We start from the raw sequence: 18,136 nt of genomic DNA, 5'->3' as shown, positions 1-18,136 counted from the left end.
AGACACATTGGACCTGGGACCCCAAGAATGATTCAAGTTAGGCAAGTGGAGAGTAGTTGGGAAAGGGCCTCCGCCATGGGGAAACGACCACTCCGAGGGCAGAAGCAGCCCCCATGAGGGCTGGTATAGCTGGAGCTGAGCAGTGGAAGAGGAGGGTAGTGCCAGGTGAAGAGAGAGGCAGCAGACAGACCATGCAGGCCCAGGGTGAGGAGTTTTCATCTTGAAAGAAGCAGAATTGGTAGATGGACCCTGTTGGAGGTGGAATGTGGAGGGGTGGATTGCTTAAGACGTGGAGACCTAATATCACAACAGTGGAAATTGTAAGCGATTAGACAAGGCTGGAGTCTGGGATGTGAGGGAGGACACCATGGTGAATTTGTGTTCTTCCTATAAGTAACAGGAAGACATTGATGAGTGTGTATGAACAGGAGAATGGCGCATCAAATGCGTATTCGAGAAAGATGAACCTCAGGGGTGGATGAATTAGCTGAAGACATTGAAGGCTGGAAGATCTTGCCAGTAGATAGAGGATGAAGGCTTGACCTAAGGCAGTGGCAGTAGGAATGGAGAATAGAAAGCTAAGGTGCTCAGTAGGCACAACCTATATAGCATTTGGTTATTGAGGAGAAGAGGAAAAGGAGGAGTGTTAAATGATATTCAGTTTCCTGGTTTGTGTGATGAGTGGAAAGGGACAGCAAGGGGAGGGGACAGTTTGGGTGGTAGATGATGAGTTAGATTTGTTCTTGAGAAGTGCTCAGAGCTTGTGGGAGCTCCAGCCTGATGTTACTTAAATAGCTGATTAGTGCATGTTTTCTGAAGTTGATGGAATTCTCTCTGGATGTTTTTGGTATATTAACATAGTATTTATTGAGAGCGTTGCAAGCAAACTACTTATAAAGGAGTGCTTGCATTTTACAACGACAGATTGCTCGATTCTGAATTACTCATGACAGACTTATTTTTTTTGTATTTGAGAGACATTTGACTTTGTCACAGTTCTGAAAATGTGTTATTTCTGGTATGTTTAGATGGTGGGTTTTCAAAAGTAGTTAAATATTACAAGTAGGCTTTTTGTTTTTTCCTATTCAGTTTCCCATTAAATATACAAGTATAACATCTGGCACTCTTAAGGACTCTGGAAAAAGAGCAGCAAGGATTAAACTGAACATTTGACAAATCATCAGTTGTAATGTTTTCATCTAGAGTTGAATTCAAAGCTGACTGAAATGGCCGCGTCAGGAGCAGCCTGTTACAGAGGAGCCACTTCAGAGAATTCCTAATATGGCTGGGGCATTCCTGAGATGCGTGGAATAGCCATTTGTATGGTCTCATCCAAATGCGCGTGCAGCTCTAACGTGTCAAGGCACCAGGATGACAGCATCCGCAGAGCACTTCTTTTCTGTTATATGTCAGACCACAGCCCTGTTAGCTGATAGTGGCAGTTCTCCCTTCTTTGCTTCATTTTTCAATGGCAAATCCTTGGACTCAGAACTGGAAAGTCCCTTTTCCAGCTTGAAAGTCATATATCCTTAGAGTTGGAAGGGACCTCCATAATGACCTTCATCCAAACCCCTGGCATTTTTGCAGATGAGAAGAATGAGACACAGAGAGGTTAAGCAATTTGGCCACAGTCACCCAGCTAATTACTGAACTCTCCAGTCCAGCTAGACTCTTCCTTTAAAATGGGTAGGATGGCAGCCTCCCTCCTTCTTTCACTTTGTTATTTGCCAGAAGTTAGTTTTCCTTCACTTTATAAAGCCTCTTGGAAATAATCTAACTCCTTTGAAAGAAGAAAAGACATGTTTTATTCAGAAAATTTATTTTTGTTTTTTTTTCAAATGGGTTTTTGTTCTAAGCCAGTGTGACTCCCCTCTATCCTTAGAGAGCTTTCACAGCACGGTGTGACGTCTCTCTAATGGCTGGTGCCGCCCAGTTGGACATCTGTGTAACAGTTACAGCAAAACCCCATGCACTTTGTTGCATGGCATTGCCTCTAAATTCAGGAAAGTACAGATGCTAGAAACAGGTCAGCGTCGTTGCCTGGGTCTTTAGGGTAGGTGGTACTAGGAACTTCCCTAGAAGCAACCATTTATCAAAATGAAACTTTTCAAAAGGATCATTGATTCTTGAAATTAAAAATCTCACACCTCTGTCCTAGAACTGACTACTCCTGTGAATCCTGCAACTTCGCTGCTACTGGAGGGTGGGCATGCAGTGGGCAAAATGGTGCTTAGGGCATGGGCCAGTCCAGGGAAAGAATGGGAGATGTGAAAATGCGTTGTCAGTGAGAAGATGAAAAGAACTCCTGGGCGCTTACCATTTACTGTCTCAGCTTGGTGGGGAAAGGATTCAGCAACCCGCTCCTCAGGAACCACGATGTCTACTCAGCCCTGGCCTTCTCTGCAGACTTTCCCCAACACACAATAATCTTTCTGGTCCTGGTGTGGAGTTGGGGGCGGGAGCAGATGGAAAGCATTGCTCTGGCTTGTCATGCCGTCTGTGCTCTGAGACTCTAAGTGCTTGAGTTTAGAAAGCCAAAAGCCTTTTCTCTGCCTTCTGTGAGGCAGCGGACACCAGGAGCCTCCTTCTGGAAAAGGGGAGGGTCTCAGGGGGTAAGACAAGAAGGGAGAAACATCAATTACTAGCTCAAAAAAGAATTCCACTACATTTTTAAGAGCTCAGTTAAAGAAAAATAGGGACTGTTTAGTGTGATGTTCTCAATCTGAGCTGTTTCTAAGAGCAGCAAATGAAAGCTATCTGAGCTAAGCACACGAAATGGTGAGAAACTTCATCCTGGTGGATTTTCTTCAAATCTTTGGAGGAAATAAAACTTTTTCTTGCTATAGCAAAGCTTAACTCTATACCAAAATGGTCCTAGAATGTTGGAAGTCTGTGGGAATTCAGAGATGATCTGTACTGGATATTCTCTGTCCTTCCTGATCCGTTCTCCCTCCGTCTCTGTGCTGTTCTGAGTCCTGGGAGTCTGGTCTCCATGGGTCACATCAGTGGTCTTAGATAAGTCCCTCTGGCTTCTCTTGGATTTGGCTATGGGAGGAACTGGCTGTGCCATCCCTTGGTGGTTTCCTTAACCCTGTCCACATCTTATAAATAATCTCCTTCATTAAAACTCCCATTTAAGTGTGTAATCTCTTTCCTGCTGGGACCCCGAATATGGCCATTTGACGAATGAGGTAACTGAGGCAAAGGGCATTCCACTGGCTTTTCCAGTGGTGTCCCCTCCCTCCTCCTTTTCCCAGCCATGGTTGAGTATTCACCAACTGAGACCCTGAGGCCCTAGAATGCTGGACTAGGGATGAGGAAACCTCTGGCACCGTAGTCTGCTTTGCTCTAATGTGATGTCACATTTCTAAGAAACTTCTTTTTATTTAAAAATCGTATCCTTAAAATTGGTATATTGTATGGTATACATGCAATGGAATATTATTCAGCCTTAAAAAAGAAGGCAATCCTGTCATAAGCCACAACATCGGTGAACCTTGAGGACGTTATGCTAAGTGAAATAAGCCAGCACTGGGTGATCCCACTTTTATGAAGTACCTAAAGTAGTCAAACTCATAGAAGCAGAAAGTAGAGTGGAGGTTGCCAGGGGCTGGTGGGGAGAAAGGGGAGTTGCTGTTCAATAAAGTTTCAGTTATGCAAGATGCATAAGTTCTAGAAATCTGCTGTACAACATTGTGCCTATAGTTAACAACACGGTATTATATAGCTAAAAATTTAAGTGGGTAGATCTCATGTTACTATCATTATTATTATTATTATTATTATTATTAACTACACACACACACACACACACACACACAAAAGGATAAGAAGCAGAAAAAAAACCCAACAGTATTTTAATAGGTTAAAAAGTAGTTAGGGAGAGGAGAGTCCCCTGGGGGGCCACTGTCCACAGGGGCATGCCTGGGCTAGCCGAAGTCAGGAAATGCCTTCTTCCTCCAGGGAGGAAGCACCTGGTGCCAGGGCTTGGCCAGAGGAATGTGCGCTAAATTTATATCCCACCCTCCCCTCCGCCCCGTGCCTTGTGCACCCATCTCCCCACTCCAACGTGTGAGAAATCAGAATTTCCCGTCATGCTTTTGACCATGTGTGAGTGAATGAGTGTGTATGTGCGTGTGATAGAGACAGAGGCAGAGGCAGAGAGAACGGATCTGCATTCTTCTTTTAACTAACTTTCCTGAGTTCTCTGAAGAGTCTTTGTTAACTTCTCATATTTCATTGATTCTAAGACTTGTTTTATTTTTCTCACATTTTAATATGTTGGTATCAGGATGTGTTGTACAACTGAAAGCATCTTTCATTGAGTTGGTCACGTGATGGCTGTGCTGTAGTTGCATTGCCTGTGCATGTGTGGACTTGGTAGTTCCGTTTGCTTGACAAGATAACTGAAACCCCTATTGTTTCAGTCAGCGATCCATTTGATGACCATCTGAGAAAAGACTGTGAGTCCTGGGTGTAGACTGAATTTTCTGCTGGCATCTATTAGTAAGATTTTCTTGCCAACATCAACACTTGTGGAAAAGTATCAGAAGCTTAGAAGAAAATCCAAAATATTATACTTGAGCACTCTTTTAAGAGCATCACCAATATTCTTGGTGGCAGAGGGCAATATTGTGTGGAAAAACACAATCGTTGGACCTTGTGTTTCGAATCAGTTCGAAAGTGATTCAGAAGAGTGCGTTCTGAATGTGAATGCCTAAACCAAATTATATTAGAATACCTAACCGATTTATTTCACTTAAATTTTCATATTTTCCTTTTTAATGGATATAATAAAACCCATGCCTAAATAAGTTTAATAGAGCTCTTTCAATCAGTATGAAATAAAAAATGTAAATCTTAGTGTTGTATCACAGTTTAATTTGTAACCATTTTTTTCTTATTGTTTATAAAACAGCACTGTCTCTTACAATCAGTGAATTTTAACAATCAATGGTATATGGTAGTGAAGTAGGAAGTCTATTATCAGTATGAATCAAAAGATGAGTTGGAAAGCTAAGGACTGAGGAATGAGTTTAATGATTCTTTTACCCAATAAATATTTACTAAATTTCTACTGTGAGATCAGTGCTGGGCTGGGCATGAGGATAGAGTGTGAACACAACAGACATGATACCTGGGCTCACAAGGAAGACAAGGTATATTGAACAATTAGTTGCATGTATGATGTCACAGAAGAAAACGTGTAGCCTTCTTTGGAAATGTAAATAGGGGAGCTTAAAAAGGTCAAGGGGAGCAGATGGCCTAACTGAGGAAGTGACGTTTAAGTGCAGAATGGAAGGACAAGTAGGAGTTAGGTGGAGGTGAGTGGGGAAGGGGGCATGTAGCCCTGGTAGAGGGAGCAGTGTGAGTTTAAAGCTGGGAGGTGGCAAGGAGTGAGGAGCTGAAGGAAGTCCATGTAGCTGGGCACAGAGTGGAGCAGAGATGAGAGACAAGGCTAGAGAAGTAGGCAGGCATTGGATGATGAAGAGTCTTATAAGTCATGGCAAGGAGGTTGGCCTTTATCCCAAGGGTAAGAGGAAGTTGTGGAAGGGGTTTCAGGTGGGGTATAGTGTGTCATGCTCAAGTTTCAGAATTATCACTCTGGCTGCTGTGCAAAAATGGAGTGTTGTAAGTTAAAGGCAGATGAAGCGAGCATAGTAGTAGTCATCCTCACTTGATTAGAAGGATGGAAGCCAGGATGGGCAGCAGAGTCAAATGATGCAAGGGAATCCTGAAACAAGCGATGGTCCCCATCACTGATTGCATTCCTCAGACGTTATATCCTTAGTTCCCGATAGCCTAGGACAATAACTTTCTTTATTTTTGACAGAGTGACTTCTTCTGACTTGAGCTGGCAGTGTGCTTTGAGAGATCTACCACAGGTAAATACAGAGAAGCTTTCCTCAGGTTTATAAACCATGTTTTTCTCCCAAGACTCCCTAAGACCTAAATCCAACATTTTATTTAATCCTTGCAATAGCCCTATGAGTTATTTGATTTTCATCTTCTACCTTAGGAAATTGAGACACAGAGAGGTTAGACAACTTGATGGGCCTTCACAAAGATGTTCATCACAGCGTAAATTATAATAGCCAAATAAAACAAAACAAAGAGGAGAGAATCTAAATATCCAAGAGTAGGCAAATCAATTATGGTACATCATTTGATGGAGGGACTTAAATAATAGTCTATATCAGATTAAGAAGTTTCTCTTCTATTCCTAGTTTGCTAAAAGTAAATTAGTTCACCTGGATGTTAAATTTATTGAATGCTTTTCTAATTGACTGAGATGATCAAATGATTTTTATCTGTTCATGGTAATTTACATTAATTGATTTTCTAATGTTAAGCTACCTTGTGTTGCTGAGATAAAACCAACTTGGTCTTGACGCATTATCCTTTCTATACTTGCCTAGATTTGGTTTGCTAAGTTTTAGTCCTGAGACTGGATAAAATTTTCCTTTCTCTGGATGGCAACTAGACTTTTGGTGGTGAACACCATGTAATCTATACAGAAATCAAAATATAGTGTACACTTGAAATTTATATAATCTTATAAACCAATGCTATCCCAATAAAAAATTTTTAAAACTTTCTTTTCTGGTAGTTCCCTTGTCAGGAATGGTTTTCAAAATTTTGGAATTACTTGTACTTGAATGTATAATGGAATACATGGTGTTTTCTTTGAGGGAAGAATTTTTACTTACTGATTTAATTTCTGACTTATTAGGTTTTCTGTTTCTTCTTGAGTCAATTTTGGTATGTTTGTTTTTGGTTATATATACGCATTCTGCTGGATATGTACGCAGCAGGGAAATTTCTGGATCATGTGGTAGGTATATGTTCGGCTTCAGCAGATACTATCAAACAGTTTTCCAAAATGGTTGAATTATTTGAAAAATTTACATGCCAACCAGGAGTGCATGAGAGTTCTGATTTGTATTTCCCCATAGACTAATGAAGTTGGGCCCACTTTTATATAATAATTGACCATTTACACATTTTGTTTTGTGAAAAGCCCTTTCAAGCCTTAAAAAAAAAGGTGACGTGCTTATTCAAGCATTTTGAAAAAAATTGGATTGTCTGTGGTTTACCTTTTCATTCTTTTTTTATGAACAGAAATTCTTTTAAAATAGTGTAAATTATCTGTTTTTTCCTTTGTGGTTAGCACTATTGTGTCCTAGTTAAGAAATCTTGGCCCCGTTCCACCATCACAAAGATGTTTTTTGTTTTCTTCTGAAAGCTATGTTATTTTACTTTTACATTTTGATCTGCAATGCATCTGGAATTGGTTTTATTGTGTGTAATATGAGGTAGAGGGTCAAGATCAATTTTTTCCACGTGGATATGCATTTGACCAAGTGCCAAGTTGCTGTAGCACTATTTATCTATTTATTTATTTTGGTTAGGCTTATTGAGGTATAATTAACACACAATAAAATTCACTCTCTTGAAATGAATGGTTTAATAAGTTTCCACAAATGTACACAGTCATGTAACCACCACAATCAAGATGCAGAACATATCCAACTCCTGAAAGAGTGCCCCTTTGTAGTAGACCTACCTGCTGCCCTGGGCAACAACTCATCTGGTTTCTGTCCCGAGATTTTTTCTTTTTTCAGAATGTATGAATAGTCACATTATATATAGCCTTTTGTTTCAGACTTCTTCCATTCAGCATAAAGTTTTTGAGATTCGTCCATGTCGTTGCCTGTACCAATAGTTTGTAAATTACTAAGTGTGGGATCATTGGGTCATATGGTAAGTGTAGCAAGTATGTATTTAACATTATTAAAAAAAAATCCTTCCAGTTCTTTCTAAGGTGACTGTGCCATTTTAGATTCCAATCAGCAATATATGAAATTTTAGTTGCTCCACAGCCTCTTCAGCACTTGGTATTATCAGTTTCTGTAATTTTAGCACTTTGAGTTGGTGTGTAGCGTTATCTCGTTATTCCCTTAATTCTCATTTCTCTGGTGATTAATGATGTTGAACATCTTTTCATGTGCTTCTTTGACATCTGCATATCTTCTTTGGTGAGGTGTCTGTTCAAATCATTCACACATTTTAAAAATTAGGTTAGGTATCTTTCTATTATCGATTTACACTAGAATATATTCTGGGTACAAGCCCTTTATCAAATGTGTGCTTTGCAAATACCTTTTCCAAGTCTGTGGCTTGTTTTTTCGTATTCTTAAAAGTGTCATTCAAAGAGCAGAAATTTTTAACTTTCGTGAAGTTCAATTTATTAATCTTTTTTTTTTTCCTTTTATGGGTAGCAGTTTTGTGTCCCAAGAAATTCTTGATAAAATCAAGAATACCAAGATGTTCTTATTTTTTCCTAGAAATTTTATAGTTTTTACATTTAGTTATATGGCACATTTTGAGATAATTTTTGTATCTGCCGTGAAGTAAGGGTCAAGGTTCAACTTTTTATATGGATGTCCAAATTTTCCCGCACCACATGTTGAAAAGCTAGCCTTTTCCCTTTTAATTACTTGGCACCTTTCTCTCTGTCTCCTTCTTCTAGTGCTCCAATTATGTGCATACTCAATGGTTTGATATTGTTCTACAGCTCTTGGATACTTAAAAAAATTTGTTTCCTTTCTCTTTGGATAATTTCTATTAACCTATTTTTAAGTTTACTGAGTCTTCTCTTTAACTGTGTCCTGTCTCCTCATCAGCCTATCAAAGGAATTCTTTGCTTCTGATATTGCATTTTCATTTCTAGATTTCTACTTCATTCTTTCCTATAGGTTGCATGTCTCTACTGAAATTCTCCATCTTTTCCTCGATTTTATCTTTCTTTTCCACAAGAGCATTTTACATATTAATCATAGCTGTTTTAAAGTCTGTGTCTGATTGTTCCGATATCTGGGTCATCTCTTTAGTTCTGTTGGTTGCTTTTTCTTGACAATGGCTTGTTTTTCCTTGGTTTTTTGAATGTCTCATAATTTTAATTGGATGTTGGACACTGTTGGTAGAAGAGCAATTGATAATAAAGTAAATAATATTGCTATCCAGAAATGGGCACACTTCTTTTGCAAAGCTATTGATGTGAGAGGGGTTGAGTCAATCTTGTTAGTAGGTGACAAGATTAGTGGTTAGAAGGGATTTGGGATGTGGTTGGGCTCCTGATTGCTGTAGCTGTCTTCAGCCCACAAGACTCCAAAGTGTTCCAGCGGTGGACTGTAGTTACTTCATGCTTAGTGTGGCCTGTGGGCCAGAGGTTTTTCTCACTATCCAAACTCCATCCTTAGCTTTCAGCAGACCCCTCCCACGTGTTGCACTGTGGAGATCTTTCTCCATGTTTGTGTTCCTCTCTTAGCAGTGGACTGCTCTTGCTCATTGCTAAGTGCAAAGCTGTGGCTGTGGTGGTGGGATTCTCAGTTGTCCTGGTCCAGCCTCAGTCTTGGGCAGGCCTGTGTGTCTAGGCCCTGGGACTGGGGCTTTGTCCTTGTTCCTGTTCCTCTTCATGGCAGCCAGTCTCTGCCTCATATCTGTGGGTGTCTTGGGTGCGAGAGATTTGCCTTTGCCTCCCTGAGTGGTAGCAGACCTCTTCTTTGTGTCAGTGCTGGATCCTGGGCCTGAGAGTTGCTTGTCCTTCCAACAGGGCTAATGGCTTTTGCTTCTACCCTTCCCAAGAATCAGTGGAGCTTTGCTTGAACCTTGGGAGTGGGAAGGTTTTCTGCTCCTCTCCCATGGTTTAGAGCTTATGCTTAATGGGAAACAAAGTTCTGGGAAGTGGATGGGGTTCCTTGCCTGTGCCCCCCTGAAGGGAACACTCTTCAGTCTCCAACCCTGCCCTATTCCTTCTCTTGAGTACCTGCTGGAGACCCATGGAAAAAAGTTCCAGAGAGGCTCCCAGGGATTCCATACTATTGTACTAGCCCATACTTGCCCTTTAAGGAAGAATTCACTAAAATTTCAGCTGTTTTCTTCTTACCTGCTTTTATGACGGCCACCTCTTCCTACTGTGCTTTATCAAAGGTGACAGTTTGTGTGTCCTATTTCTCCTTGGAGGCTCATGTCTTTCTCTAAATTAGTTCACCTGGTTGTCTTGTAACCTTAGCTCTCTCATGGGCTCGATACAAGTTATGATTTTGTTGATTCTGCAGCCTTTTCTCACTGGTAGGACGGCAGTGATATTCTCTGTGGCTTTCTCTCTCTCAAGTGGCTGCTGAGCTCTGCTGCAGCTTTTGAAGTGCCACTAGTATTAAAGGAAACTTTGGTTGTAAATAAAAATGCCAGTCAGAAATGGGTGAAAGCTGAATCAAAAGAAGGCAATAAAACCACAAGTCAAAACTTAACAGGAAAACTGAGAGGACTTAAACTGTCTTGGTCTTTTGAGTTGGCCGTACTTGGCATTCCTCCTTTATCCTTCTCAGGAAATACCTGCCTGCAGTGACAGGAACAGCAAGATGGAATAGCTTCATTCTGAGGTCTAGAGTAAGGGAAAGAGGAAGATGGCTCTCCCTGCCGTAATTGCCTTCGTGAGACGGAGAAGAGAAAGGGAGACAAGTGAAAAGAAGACGAGAAAGAGACTGCATAACAGGCCCTCTGGTGGCTTTCAGCTTCTCAGAAAAGGAGTGTGAACTGAAAGATCCGAAAGAACTCCAGATGTCCATGGGGCCAAGGAGTGCATCATCATAATTCCAGACAGGTCTTAATGATTCCCCAGCCATCTCGGGAACAGTCCCCTTGACTTTCAGCTTGGATATATTTAACTTTGTACATCCTAATGATTGCTATGTATATGTGTGTGTCACACACACAATATCTTATTCTGTATTATGACATATTGTGACAGTTGTGTTAAATTTGTTGCTTTATATATTTTTCTCCACTCCTGCCTCTTCTACTCCACCCTTTCTACTCCGTGGGTGGTCCGGGGACCAGCAGCATCAGCCTCACCTGAGAGCTTGTTAGAAATGCAGCATCGCAGGTCCCACTCTCAGACCTGATGAGTCAGAATCTGCATTTTAACAGGATTCCCAGGGATTCTCCTGCATTTGAATCTTTGAGAATTGATGTTTTACATAATGACTGTTTCATTTTATTTTTTTTTAGCCAACTGTGCTTTTAATAATGAGATTAAAATCCTTCAAAGTCAAAATATTGTGAAGGTAACCCTACTTTAAGATTAGACCAGATATAGTGCACAAAATTAAGGCATTTAAACGCATTTTCTAGTTAAATTATTGAATTTATCATTGATAAGCGTATTTAAAGCTTCTTATTTTCAAATTCTTTGAGTTTTGCGTTCTTAGCTCTCACAAACCTTGGCTCATTCTTGTAGCACGGACTTTTCCATTGCTTCATCTTATAAAGAGATTTCTCAGACGTGTGAAGCCTTCCTCCTGTGGGCAATTGTGTCTTCTTCTCCATTTTGGTTTTAGCTCAAGCAACCGGTACCTGCATGAAGCTTCTGTTGATGCTTCAAAACCTGGCCTGAAAGGTTCTAGCAAGGACCCATCCCTCTGTCAAGGTTCTCGCCAAAAGACCCTCAGCTTTTGAATTTTCCCAACATTGAGTATCTTGTAATGCAATGATATGGGACTCTGCTGTCAGAATTCTAGTTTTCTCTATTTTTTTCTCAATTTCCAATAAAGGTTAATTTACATTTATCCCAATTCTTAAGTTGTCCTCTTTCCTTTAATACCATAAAAAATGCGGGCCAAGCTTGCTGGATTATAGTGTCTGCTTTCTTTTGCTTTTGTGTCCAGGTATTTGTGTCCGCTTTCCTCCCTGCCCCTTAGAGACATGAAGTCAAAGAATTCTGGCAATGTCATTAAATTACTTTAACGTGTCTTGTTCAACTTGGGATCATCATGTGTGTGTTCTGGGCAGGTAGACAGAGAAGGGCACACAGCATGCCTCCCAACTGAGTCAACCTGTCCTGGTTGCCCAGAACCAGTGAATTCTGTTTTAATCTCAGTGGTCACCTTTAGCTGCAAAGGAGACTGGGAAATGTATTTGTGAGTTGGGCATATTGCTGCTACAAAAGAAACCAGGGCTGGGTTTGCTATGGATAGAGAACTAAATGCAGCCATGAGAGAGACAGGGAGCTAAATATCAACTTTATTCCCAGTGATCCTGGATAGGAGAACGAGCTTAAATGATGGACAGGATCAGCTAGAATCAGGCCTCTTATTACTTTTATTGACGAAAACTTCTTTCATGGAAAAGAAACTTACACCTGCTGAGGCCAGAAATAGAGAGAGGGGAGGGTGCCCAGACCTCCACGCATTTTCTCTCACTCAGTCTGAACAGTTCAAGAAGTCACTCCCTTGGAGAGGAGTGAAAGGATGGAGTGAAGGGTAGAAATCACCTTCCAATAGTTTTAAGAGGACAAACGGTTTTGCTTTATGTACCCAGGCAGGGATGCTGGGAGGAGAGAATGATGCTCCTCCTAATGATTGTTATATATGTATGTGTGTCACACACACATGATATCTTATTATGCATTATGACATATTGTGACGGTTGTGTTATATTTGTTTCTTTATATATTTGTCTCAACTCCTGCCATTAGTAACCTTGTAGTGTAGGTCGTAATCTGTTACGGGGGATGAGAAAAGGGAGAACTTACATGTGTTGAAGTGGTGAAGCCCTCACAATGGAGATAGAGACAAAGTGCTCATAGATTTTAAAGAGCAGGTAGAATGGTTTCAGGTAGAGAGGAGAAGGGTGATTCGGGGTGAATAAACAGCCTGGGCTGTATGTAGCCAGTAGACTTCCAGCTGCTTCAGAAGCTTGCTGCAGGATTCCTCATAGGGTGCCCCACATTCCCACACAGAAACAAACACAGACACACACACACACACACACACACACACATGAGCTGCTGCTACTGCCCTCCCCGAGGGAGTTCACGCGCATCCCATTGGTGTGCAGCAAGCTCTGGCCCCTTTTCTCGGCCGTGTCATCCTTGACTCCTGCTGTCACACTGATCTGGAAACCCTTAACAACCAGCCCCGCTCCCTACACCAGGCTCGGCTCAGGACTGTGAGCTGACAGCTAATTGTTGCGGCTGATTGTTTTGCTGACAGTGCTTTGTGGCTATTTTGGTTTTTCTCCAGCATTCCTTAATTAGAAGAAATGACATCATGTGCTGTCCAATCAACCTCTTGTTGGATATTATTATATTTGTAGGAAAATCAGGCCACATTTGGGTTTGTTCCTGCCAAGCTGGTATGAGGTTGGTGGCCTGCGGCACAGTTGGCCTGGCAGGGCAGTGGCCCCCACCAAGCTCTGAGACAGCTTTGCCGCTGCTGCGAGGGAAGAGCATTCTCCATTCCCAGTGTGGGCTCAAAGTACCAAGACTCCATCAGGGACCCCTGTTCAGGCACCAGTGTCCCACTAAAATTTTACACCTCACAGTGACCACTGACCTGATAGGTTGCTGGCTTTTCTCTCTGAAATGAGATGTTTCAGGATTCCTTCGATATTGACCCTTCTGGCTAACATGGAGAGACCCTTTTGTTTTTCACTGGGAGAAACATGGATATAATGTGAGGATGGCTCCTGTTTGGTGAAACTTTTGAGGTGGTTTGCCATGCAGTATAGTAAGTGAGATCTCACTGCATTGCTTTAGTTAACAGAAAGAATGACCTTAAGTTACAAAATATTCTGAATTATAAAATAAATTTGAAGAGCTTTGCAACTCTAAAGTCCACAGAATAGCTTTTATCAGCTGTTTGTAAAGTAGCAGTCCCTTCTAAGGCTGCTTTATTGAATGCTTTATTTTGGAATAGCTGTGTTAGTTTGCACATAAACTGTGTGTGAAACTTTTAAACATCAGTTTGTTTGTCCAATGAGTATGGACCCTTCTCTTCTGATTTTTTGCTTTTGGCATTAACTCCTTGCAACAAGGATTTATGGAGCCTGCTGGGTGCCCTCTGTCTTAACAAAGCAGCATGAGACAGGTCCCTGCCCTCAAGGAACATACATTCTAATTGGGAAATCAGTGTTCTCCAGTGGTCCTTTTTTCATGGCTGCCTCAAAGGCATCTACGTGGTTATGTGGTTTTTCTACAGGAGTGTTCAGTGTTGGAGCAGAAAACACAGAATACAGGATTTTCCAGGGTTGGAAAGACAAGAGGACAAGATATTGAAGGTATTATGGAGAGACCATAAGTGTCTCAGATTGGGCACAGAAGAAAGAGAGGCCAAGGGGTGTGTGTGTGTATGTGTGGCAGTAGGGGTGGTGGTGGGGTATCATGGTGATGGAGAAAATGGTTAACGGACGTGGTGTACGGGTGGAGGCCAAAGACAGGAGGGAGGACTCTCTGAGGTCAAAAGAGAAATGGAGAGCAGGTAAGAGGCAAGAGAGAGAGAAAAAAATGCTACCTCACAGTTTCCTGCGGGTCTGTCTTGTCTCCTCAACTGAAGGGTAGAAAAGGGCCAGGCATGCCATTTCTTTTGTGTCTCCTTCAGCTCCTGGTCCAGTGTGATGCTCATAGCATGTGCTTCCTAAATATTTCCTGAAGCAATTTAGCTCATTCACGGGCTCTGTGAAGATTGTTTGCGGTCGAGATCAAATTTCTTTCTCATATGTAGAAATGATTGAGGTGCTCATTCGCTCCTGTATATAGTGAGCTCCAACGTGATTCCTGACTCCATCTGACGGTGGTGTGAACACGCACACATACACTACGGTGAAGGGGAAGTCTCTGTCATCTGATATTCGTTCATTACTTTCAGGTGAAGAAAAATTATTGTCTCTAGGGAGACAGTCTGGGGCGACCTCAGAGAGTCCCACGTGCTGGATGTGATTTTGCCCTACCACGAAAGCCCAAAGTGCTGTTCTTTCCATAGCCAATAGTTCTCTGTTCGCTCTTCATGATTTTTCAGGCTAAGCACATTTGAAAGCCCAAAGGAGCAACCTAAACTGCTTTCTGGTCCTGTTACTGTTCCCCTGCTCAACATTCCGCTTTCTCTCATGTTTGTATTTAGCTGAAGTAATCTTCATGGAAGAATTCCACAAATGAAGTCACAGCAAAAACTAGAGAATAAAATTTTAATTTTGGAATAAAAGCTAAAGCTTTACAATACCATTCCTATATATTCTTGTATATTTTATAATTAACTTGCTGCTCCCAGGGCACCACAGCCAACGTGAGTTCTTTGTGATGGTGGATAGTGTCTGCTATTCACTTGGTTACCCAGGTGCTGGCCAGTGCTAGGACACAGTACAGGCTTACAAGTGTCTGTGCCCCTGAAGTGAATGTGTCGTACATCCAGTTCAAACATACCAGCAGCTTCTCTCGTGCGTATTTTCTTAGGCTGCATTTTAAAGTTCCCTAAGCTATACCCCAGACACAGCAGACTTGTCCAGAATCACACGGTTACCATGGCATCCAAAGGGCGCTCTGAGAAGCTCCTCGACTTCTCCAGGGAGAAAGATGGTAAACTGCTCTCATAGAACATTTTCTACCTTAGAAGCTGAGAATAGACACTATATTTATCTGAAACAGCAAAACTGATTTTCAAAACTTCTCTCAACATAATCTTTTGTAAGATACTTGCTGAAAACTGCTCACAGGTTTATATGCTCCACCACTAACTTGTAGCAGCTTCTCTTTCATCTCTGATCTGGAAACTTCTTTTTGAATAAAATAGAAATGTGAACAGCTCTGGCTAAGAAGTCCCTTTCAATTTCAGAGAAGAGGTGAAGTAACTAAGCCCGCCTATTTTCTCAGGGAGAATGAAGCAAAAATGGGACTACCATGAATAAAATGGCAGGCCTGCTTTCTTCACAGGCGACTTCTCCCCTCTGACACAGTTCTTTGATGTTAATCTAATTCTCATTAATTGTTAACTCCAAAGCAACAGAGCTCCGATCTTTGAAAGATTGCTTTTTGTAAAATCTTATTTTCTGAAATTTCTGCTTAGTGGATAGGCCACCGACCCGCTAACATTTTGCTTTAGAGTTGGTAGGCGGGGACTGTTTAAGTTTTTAATTTCTGTTGCTTGACATTTGTATAACACTGCAGCATTTGAGGCACTTTTACTTTTTACATCCATTGTTATTTGAGCCATGTAACAATGCCTACAAGGCAGACAGACAGATTCTTTTTTTATTCCCATTTTTTTGAATGAGGGGATTGAACATTATGCGTCCTTTAAAATCAACTCTTACCAGGAGATAGACCTGGAACTGGGACCTGCTCTTCCTGTTCCTAATTGAGACTCGAGTTGCCCTATCATGATGGGCAAAGCGTAAGGATGGTAAGGGAGAAACTATAGCTTGTTTGGTAATTATCTGCTTAGTCATCTGGGTCTCTGGTTTGACTTTAAGCTCCCTGAAGGTGGAAATTATTTTATTCATTGTTTGATCCTAGTGCCTAGAATAGTGCCTGGTACATGGTAGGTGCTCAATTAACATTTTTGTTAATAAACGAGGAGTAATAATGCCAACATTTTCACCTCTACCTGTTCCCTTCTTACGCATTCCAACGGCATGGAAAATATTGAATATAAGAGTTATGTCTAAAAGAGGCAAAGTATGGGCAGAATGGGGAAATGCAGGTTGTTAATCCATCAAAGTACTGGGTGAAGAACACTGAACTGAGCTGTAGAAAAACACAGAAGAAACATCGCTCCTGCCTTCATGGAGCTTAAAGTCAACTTAGAGAAACAGAATACCCAGCATGGCAAAGATGAGGAAAATCACTATCCAATGCAGTTCAGTTGGCCCTGCCCTCTTGGAAACTCAAGGTAGGGGGAAATAAAAAGGACACACACTGCAAAAACTCTTCATCACAGAGGGAGGACACAGAGGAAGAACTCTCCTGTCACTTTCTTTGTTTAGTTCGGTAATTACCTGTACCTTTCCAAGTGTATTTACGCAAGAAATTAAATACAATGGCTGGTGGAGGGGTGAATCATGCTCATTAACTGGAATAGAAGGTGAACTTTGACAAAGCTTCGATTGGCTCTTTTCTTTAAATAGTCTAGTAATTATGCTGTAATTTAGCATCGGTAAACAATTGTTTCTCTCCTTATCTCAACCAAGCTCATGGTTTCCAAGTCCTTTAGGAGCAGTTCTTTTCAAGGCTTAGTCCTCAAACCACCTGCTTAAGTATCTACCCCTGAAATTCTGATTCAGGGGGTCTGGTGCAGGGTCTGGGAACTTGCTTTTTTTTTTTTTTAAATAGGCATTTTATTTTGGAATAATTTTATATTTACAGAAAAGTTGCAAAGATAGTACAGAAAGTTCCTATATTTCCTTCACTTACTTTCCCCTGATGTTAACTGCTTACATAACCAAAATATATTTGTCAAAATTAATAAATCAATATCAGCGCAATCATACTAAGCTACAGATTTTACTCAAATTTCACCAGTTTTTGCACTGATATCCTTTTTTCTGTTCAATCCAGGATGTCATGTTACATTTAATTGTCGTCTCATTTATCTCCTCAAATCTGTAATGGTTTCTTAGTCTTTCCGGGAATCTGCATTTTTAATAAGCTCCCCAGGTGGTTCTCAAACACTAGAATTCAAAATGCATTGCTGTTCCAAAGCCAGGACAGGTGCTGGGCACACCTGCCAAGTGCTGAGAAGCAAGCGGATGGGGGACCTCTGCTTACCTGAGCGGTACGTTGAGCTTTTCTTCCCAAGTCATGCTCCCCTCAGTCAGGGACCCAGCAGGAAACAGAAGGCACACTCTGGAGGAGTTGAGAGAGCATTTAGCAAAAGTACTGTTTACAGAGGTGTAGACAAGGTGAAAGGAACAAATAAGGGATATTGAAGCAACCGGGAACTTTTAGTGGTGAAGAGCTTTTACTCCGTTTGGGACAGGGCAGGAGGAGCAGGGGCCACACGGGTGGGGCAGTGGTCAGGGAGGCACAGTTGGAGAACTGATCACTGCCGGAGCTGCGAGACTCCAGCGTGCGGAGACACAGGGAAAGGCCACCCGGGCCTTGTCTCCTCCACCCTGGGTCTCCTGCTGGTGCCTCCCACTGGTGGAACTCAACAAGAAGCCAGAGGGCAGGGAATAGACGACACATTTCCTGGGCACAGAGAGGGAGAGAAGGATGGAGAATGGACCCGGAGAATGGACTTAGAGAGGAGTTGAGGTAAGAATAGCCAGCACTGTGTTAAAGCAAGAAGCAGGAGAGATGGCC

At 41.6% G+C, this 18,136-nt stretch overlaps 1 protein-coding gene across 8 annotated transcripts in view; it reads left to right on the top strand.

Annotated features, from left to right (window-relative positions):
• The window catches only part of NCALD (neurocalcin delta), a 389,505-nt gene that overhangs the window by 112,718 nt on the left and 258,651 nt on the right, over positions 1-18,136 (top strand). For 4 of the 8 annotated variants that reach the window (XM_005613236.4, XM_070222463.1, XM_070222461.1 and 1 more), the window contains exon 2: positions 5,834-5,885. The exons of the other annotated variants lie outside the window; for them this stretch is intronic. The gene's annotated coding sequence lies outside the window, so the exon portion shown is untranslated. The remainder of the gene's footprint in view (positions 1-5,833; positions 5,886-18,136) is intronic. 8 annotated transcript variants of the gene reach the window in all.

The sequence above is a fragment of the Equus caballus genome, chromosome 9, assembly GCF_041296265.1.
Source record: "Equus caballus isolate H_3958 breed thoroughbred chromosome 9, TB-T2T, whole genome shotgun sequence".
Classification (NCBI taxonomy): Eukaryota; Metazoa; Chordata; class Mammalia; order Perissodactyla; family Equidae; genus Equus; species Equus caballus.
This window is presented reverse-complemented; position numbering and strand designations above follow the sequence as displayed.